An 8,034-nucleotide genomic window follows, 5' to 3' on the forward strand; every position below is an offset into this window, starting at 1 on the left:
AAACCGCTGCATGGAAAAATTGAAACATGACTCATTGTGAAGAACTCCATCTGTGGAATAGGTGTTGTTAACGATGACGTCATTGTTGCCATAATTATGACGCCATAATTCGACAGGGACAACGCTTAGTCTGATCAGTTTGAAATGTATTGAGCATGATCTATGCAACAATTATATTAGAGAATATAAATTTATGATGTCATTGCTCACGTGGTCTGGCAGCTATATTGGATCAAAGAAAAAAAAAAGTTCAAAAACAGAAGAGTTGGCTCACACCACATTGGATTGCGCAGGGTAAGTATTCCATGAATACCCTCTAGTTACCCTGCGCTCGCGAAGCAAAAAGCAGGGTTTGGCATTCGGGTGCGTCCGTACGTGCGGCGTATGTGTCTGCATTTTTAAAATTCATTTCTCGGAAACTGTTGGCCTGATTGATGCGAAATTTTACCATAGGAGTGCCTCCGCCTGCATAATTTTTTATACATAATTATGACGTCATAGGTCACGTGGTATGGACGCCATCTTGGAAAAATTTTACACCTCTATATCTCCCAAACCGCTCAATGGAAAGAATTGAAACATGGCTCATTGTCAAGTACTTTCCATGTTAGATAAGATATGTTGATGATGATGTCAATGGTACCTTCATTATGACGTCATAATTCGACAAGTACAAGCCCTTGATCCAAACGGTATGAAAAAAAAGTCCTCTGCAACTCTTAGTCCGATGGACAGAAAATTTTCAGAATATGAGCGGCTCCTCCTGTATCATTGTTTTTAATGATAATTATGACGTTATACGTCACGTGGTACAGGCGCCATCTTGGAAAACCCTAAAAACGTTGCACCTCTATATCTACAAAACCGCTTCATGGAAAAAATTGAAAGCTGGCTCATAGTAAAGAACTGCATATGGGGAATAGGTGTTGTTAACGATGATGTCATTGGTGTCGTAATTATGACGTCATAATTCGACGATTTTTTTTAGTTTGTGATGAGTTTAAAGAAAATCAAAAGATTTTTGTGGATTCCGATATTTTCTTTACATATATGCCAAATTTGAATTGGTGAGATATTTTATCTAAACGTTGGATTAGTACTTAGTGTGCGAGGGGGGCGTCTTGGAATCTCCTGGGGTTTGGGGTCTAAGAAACTCTGTGGTACCATTAAAAATTGGGGCACTAATTGCAGAAACAAAACCTACAACAGCAATAAACCTTCCCCTATCCCATAGAAGGGGTGTTTAAAATGTAAAGAATATTGTGTTTTACAACTCCTTTGATTTTAGCAAATGAAAGACCAAGAACCATGGAATGGGAGTTACTCGTTTGAACTCCGCAGAATGTCTGGAGAAATCTGGAGCTCCAGCTATTTAGACTTATTGATCTGGATATATGCTGAAGGAATTATTGATCTTCATCTGGAGATCTTGTAAATGAGTAAATAAAATAAATGTTGGCTTACACATGCAAGCATGGAAACGGCTGCCGATAACAACGATGACCTCGGCCAAAGATATTGTAGGGTTTTAAAAAATTGCAAACAGATGACAAAAGTGAGATCGTTTTTACCATCTACATCGGCGGCGGCCATTTCTTCAGGAACAGAGATGTGGAACCTGCTGGTCAGGAAGACAGGAGAGAAGCAATTACTATCTTTACTTGGAAAAAAACAAAACAACCTAAAAAAAATATGGAAAACAAAACAAATACCATACCTTGCAATACCATTTCAAAACTTCTCATGAAATATGATGAAATTGTCATTATTTTTCCAACACATCTCATGGGGCAGATTTTTGTTCATTTATCTTGTCTTTATTTATTTTGTGTCTGAGTACATTGTTTTTAAATATATAAATCGCAAGTTAAATTCCATGTTAATTGTACATTGTCTCTTTGTACAAAGGAAGTACAAGGAACTTCGACACAGGAGACCAGTTAATCCACCATGCCTGGGGTTCATCCACACCCGATCAATTCAAATTATCAGTTTATTCATTCTCCTTGATATTAACCCCATGTTACCTTTTAATCAATTTCATATAAATGGGGGAAGAGGATGGGGGTGGGAGAGCTGTACACTGGGGGCAGGCACAGGGACATCACTATGTTGTTTATTTATTTCTCTTTCAGGATGAGTATTTGAGGGTGAGGAACTAAAATGTACAGAATTTTTACTTATTGAAGAGATGAATTCACAGACATCACAATCACGACACAACATGCCATTGTTTTACCGGTAAATGTTTCCCTCATGTTTAAACCAGATTTATGTTAAACCTGCTCGATGATCTATGGATACGAAGGAAACTACTTTTCTATATCCACAATCATTTCCAACAAATGTATCGTTTAAACTGAACCATCACTTATCCAGCATTTATCCTTCTATACAAACCCACAGATATTGATGAACCCTTGTTGGTCGAAAACAAGTTGATTCCAAAATCGAGCAACAGAACCCACAATTAACTCTTGTGATGAAGATTTTCACTCGAAGATCGCAACGTTCCTGAAAACGAGGCAGGTCGTTCAGTTTCGTGACGTCAGCACAGGAATGCAAACACGTCATCTGTGAACAGTTTAACTTGTTGTCAAAGCCAATGATAACCTTTTGCTATGACATTTACTTGTTTTATTTTGAAACTTGTTGCTCGGATTAGGGTTTGTCAGACCGGTTGGTTTGTTTGAACGTGGGTGGATAACGATGGAACGAACACGATTTGAATCAATGTAAATATTGAAATGAGGTTTAAATTTTTTGGTGAAACCAGATCTCTTTTTGGATTGCATTCCACTAAAGGATAATAACAAGTTGCCAAATTTCACTTGTTACAGTCAAATCTAAACAGTCCTGTTGCGAGATTAGCATTCAGTTTTTCATTTTTAATCATTTTGTAAAAAAAAATCCAAAAAAAAAATTGCACTTTGACATTATGGCCCATTATGGGAAGATGAGATACAAAAAAATGTCAATTTAATCCATTTTAAATTCAGGCTGAACAACAAAATGTGAAAAAGGTCAAGGGGTGTGAATACTTTCTGAAGGTACTGTAAATATACACATAAACGATACGTGTACATACATACATACATACATACGTACATACATTTGGTGTATTTCGTACTATTGTTACGTGGCTAAAGGTTAAGACCGACCATTGTTCAAGCTACACCCTCACTTGGAGGGCAGAATGACAACATGCCCCAAAGTGCAAACCACACCTGGATAACAGTGCCAGTATTAAATAAAAAAATTGGGCGCAGAGAAGAAAGTGTCAATTTACATCTATATTATGTCTCATAAATAAAGAAGATGTAAGCACACCTGACACGAGGCCGAGGCTTCAGACTTTGCACACTCACGAGACTGTACCCTCGAATAAACTTTTCCAACCCGTCATCTTTGACGAGCTTTTTACTGGTCGGCCAAGAATATAAAAATAGGGGAAATACCCCTGGTGCTCACCTGGTAGAATAAACAGTATACTGCACTGACTAAAGGTATTTTAAACCAATTTCAATGCTTGCTAGAAGACAGGGCAGCGTGTAGAATCATGTTTAATGTATACCAGGGCAGCATGTATACCAGATACTAACATAATCATAAGACTTTAAACAAATAAACAATAGAATACCTATTTTGGGGGGCAATCCCTTCCCCTTCCCAACCCCGTATACCTACTCAGACCTCAATTTTTATAATACCTTGAACAAACTTTGGTACATTACAGGTAGTGGAGGTTGAGCTGATGTTTCATCGAAATAGTGTGTGTAGTTTCAGAGAAGAAAGCAAATACATATTTTGGGGTTTATACCTGAATCCACTTTGACCACGATTTTTTTTAATGCCGAGAACAAACTTCAGACACAACAGAAGAAATATCATTTGTTTCGAGGAAGAAGTTTCAAGCGTTGACGGACGGACGGACGGACAACGCGCCATCGCATAAGCTCCCCTGAACGTCGTTCCAGGTGTGCTAATAACAGTAATTGCACCACACAGCATTTACATAGTGTCATGAGATCTGCCAATTAATGCATTGATGGTTCGAACCAGCAACCTCCCAAACTCAGAAAGGACACTCCGACCCTTCCACCCAGTTTCCACACATACTAAACCAAATACACCATGTACAACATGTAAACATACATTACTCACAACATACTTAAAGTACACACGTCATGCATGGTATTCAAGGAGGAAATTCATCACAATACAAACTGCAAAACCGAATTTGACGCGAATGCCACAATGGATTTGTATCCGCCCGAGTTACAGGTCAACCCACTGTTCCACTAAAGGTCACGTGACAGAGAGCGCGAGATCGGAAAAAGAGATAAGGAGAAGAGAGAAAACAACAAATGATTCTAACTGGACTTATGATCCGGAAACTGGTTTTCAAAAGACCCGTGACCTCTAACCTGTTGAACTGAAAATGTAATCGGTTCATCTTTGTATCGCAGGCCACACCTGCACCAAGTTTGGCTGAAATCCCTTCTGTGGTTCACAAGTTATTGGAGTAAAAAGATTTCAATGAAACCCCGGTCAAAAATCCTAAACAAACAAATATAAACCAGTATGACATTTCTGTGGGTTCTGTCAGTTTCTACAGGAACCAGATTCGGTTAAAACCAACAGGAACCATGAGATGCAAACTGGTCTGGAACCCATATAAACCAATGGGAACCAGGAGATGCAGCTCGTCTGAAACCCCTATAAACCAATAGGAACCATGAGATGTAGCTGGTCTGAAAGTCTGAAACCCATATAAACCAATAGGAACCATGAGATGCAGCTGGTCTGAAACCCCTATAAACCTAGTCTGAAACCCATATAAACCAATAGGAACCATGAGATGCAGCTGGTCTGAAACCCATATGAACCCATATAAACCAATAGGAACCATGAGATGCAGCTGGTCTGAAACCCATATGAACCCATATAAACCAATAGGAACCATGAGAGGCAATTGGTCTGAAAACCATATAAACCAATATAAACCATTGGAGTTAACTGGTCTGAAAACCCATGGACTAACCAAAATACTTTCATTATATTTTATTAAAAAGAAGCACCAACACACAGTTCCATATTGAATTGCGTTATCGCCATGTTCGTCATAACAGGGTTTCCCTGTGGAGTCTTTGTTGTTTATGTGAATGCAAGTTTTGTGCTGATGATGTCCAAGTGTTGGTGCTGATGATGTTCAAGTTGTGGTGCTGATGATGTACAAGTTTTGGTGCTGATGATGTACAAGTTGTGGTGCTGATGATGTACAAGTTTTGGTGCTGATGATGCACAAGTTGTGGTGCTGATGATGTACAAGTTTTGGTGCTGATGATGTTCAAGTTGTGGTGCTGATGATGTACAAGTTTTGGTGCTGATGATGTACAAGTTTTGGTGCTGATGCCGTACAAGTTTTGGTGCTGATGCCGTACAAGTTTTGGTGCTGATGATGCACAAGTTTTGGTGCTGATGATGTACAAGTTTTAGTGCTGATGATGTACAAGTTTTGGTACTGATGATGTACAAGTTTTGGTGCTGATGATGTTCAAGTTGTGGTGCTGATGATGTACAAGTTTTGGTGCTGATGATGTACAAGTTTTGGTGCTGATGATGTACAAGTTTTGGTGCTGATGATGTACTAGTTTTGGTGCTGATGATGTACAAGTTTTGGTGCTGATGATGTACAGATTTTGGTGCTGATGATGTTCAAGTTGTGGTGCTGATGATGTACAAGTTTTGGTGCTGATGATGTACAGGTTTTGGTGCTGATGATGTTTAAGTTTTTGTGCTGCTGATGTGCACGTTTTTTGCAAAATGGCACAACATTTATGGCAATCGATTAACGGGTCCCATTGACCTATTTGGATTCTGAATCAACAAATGTTCTCTCGGATAGATCAGATGGCAGAACACTGGTTCGGTTCCCCAGAGGACCTGGGTTTGTATTCCTGGTCTGGGTGTGTAATTGTCCCACATATGTCGATTTATTAATTACAATTTTGTTCATTTATATATTGGTATTCTATTCGTCTCCTTCTCGTCCCATTGACCGATGGGTATTCGACTAGTTCCAGTTTCCCTTTCTGGTCACATGGAGGAACTGTTTTTTATTGGTATTTCTCCTGGTCCAGTATTTCATTTTCCGTTTTGAAACCAGTGGATCCCACTGGTCCAATTTCCTATGGGATTTCGCCTTTTGGTTTTCGATGAAATTTTTGACCTGGGAAGGTCACATGACAACAGAACTTATGAACCCAAAATCTCATCACTTTATTTTTGCATCACAGCGAATACTTTTACAAAACCTGTTCAAAATCCCTTCAGCGGTTCACAAGTTATATCGGAAATGATCACACACACACACACACACACACACACACACACACACACACACACACACACACACACACACACACACACACACACACACAAACACACACACAAACACACACAAACACACACAGCCTTGAGTCTGGTTCGTTGCCAGCCCTGGCGGTTTCGTCCCTCCTCAAGCGACCTGGAGAGCACCAGACAACCCCCGACTCCCCATGCCGATGCCGAGCTCGGTGTGGACGCCCGATCGGCACAGCGCAGAGGACCCGTCCTCAAGCGATCCCTCAACCCAAGCCTCGAAGACGCCCGGCGGACAATCGATCGCGCATGCTCTCACGTGATCGTTTTAACGCCAGGTCCCGTGCTTTGAAATCATATCTCGCACTGTGCGGTGCGTTTCCTGCCTCACGCGTGAATTCCTCGTCTCTGGGGATCCACACACCCTAAATTTTGGGGATTTTTTTTGGGGGGAGGGGTAGGAATCATACTACATCCTGTCCTTCATTTCCTACCTGGGGATTCCAATCCTGTATTCCAGGAGGATCCACTTCTCTCGAGATTATTTGTCACTTCACTGCTTCGTATCCTGTGCTTTATCTCAATGGAGTTTAAGCACTCTCCTTACCCTGGCCTCTAACTGACTTGACCTTGTAGTTTCCACTACCCTACCAAGCCTACCTGGTAGCTGCGCTTCATCCTTCCTCCTGGCCATTTCCCTCAGGTTCTTCGGTAGCTCAGACCATGCTTTCCCTGGTCTTGCAACGGCATCCCCATCCTGTCTTTCTAGGCTGTCCTTGCTGGGATGATCCTGGCCTACAGGCGTTGCCCTGCATCCGCCTGGCCTCCATTGCTAACCATCCCTACTTTCTACTCAACTGGTGCGAGCTTCATCTCGCCACCAGGAGTTTCTGCCTTCCGGCCATTTCCTTCAGGGTATTTTGTCAGTTCGCCTTTACAAATTTCATAACTTTCGTTCGAGTCGGAGCACAGACAACTACAGATGGACACCTCTAAACTCGACGGATGAGGCAGGCAGAATTTAGTACAATTTCAAACTCAAAAAGGCTCACCTTTAGTCAAATGGGTGCCCGGCCGTGGCTTCGCCCGCTTCAGGTCCATCGAGGATGCATCCCGCTGAGGCTTCTGCGTCCTATTCTGTCCACGACGCCAAATGCTGGATCCGAACGGCCAACTTCCCGCGCCGGAGATGAAGACCAAGGTCCAGTCGTTTCAGTTCAAAGAATAAGTGGTTTATTATAAGCCAACCGAACACGGCCGTGGAGATGTCAGAGAAAGGTCAGAGCTCATTAGAGCTGAGAGAATCCCAAGACACTCTAAGTAACTAAGCAAAAGGCAAGTCTTATATGCAGTCAAGGCAAGATGTTTATCATAACCATTCCCAGCAAGCTCAGACAATATATGAGAAAGGGGGAAGTTGAACAACTGCCCCCTCCTTTATCCTATCCTGTCAAATTGTTGAAGCAAGGAAAAGAGGAAGACAAAACGCACATGTTGTTATTGCAACATTCTCTGAGTTCTTATCTCCTTCTGGCAGATTTATGCCAGACCCAAGGTTATGGCAACTTGTTATTCTCTCAATTTCAGCTGAACGATGCATGACCTGTCTTAAAGTAATTCCTCTTTCTACAAAATGGAACCAACAGCATTTCAAGCACAAATGAATAAATG

The 8,034-nt window shown here is 41.2% G+C and overlaps 1 long non-coding RNA gene across 4 annotated transcripts in view; it reads right to left on the reverse strand.

Moving 5' to 3' along the window:
* Positions 1 to 7,761, reverse strand: part of LOC144889563 (uncharacterized) — a 42,678-nt gene extending 34,917 nt beyond the window's left edge. For all 4 annotated transcript variants that reach the window (XR_013621871.1, XR_013621872.1, XR_013621874.1 and 1 more), the window contains exons 1-3: positions 7,416 to 7,761; positions 2,405 to 2,514; positions 1,572 to 1,618 (exon numbers count right to left, since the gene is read on the reverse strand). This is a non-coding gene — a long non-coding RNA (uncharacterized LOC144889563). The remainder of the gene's footprint in view (positions 1 to 1,571; positions 1,619 to 2,404; positions 2,515 to 7,415) is intronic.
* Between the last annotated feature and the right edge of the window lie 273 nt (positions 7,762 to 8,034).

This window comes from Myxine glutinosa, chromosome 1 (assembly GCF_964187855.1).
Source record: "Myxine glutinosa chromosome 1, kmMyxGlut1.1, whole genome shotgun sequence".
NCBI classification, from domain to species: Eukaryota; Metazoa; Chordata; class Myxini; order Myxiniformes; family Myxinidae; genus Myxine; species Myxine glutinosa.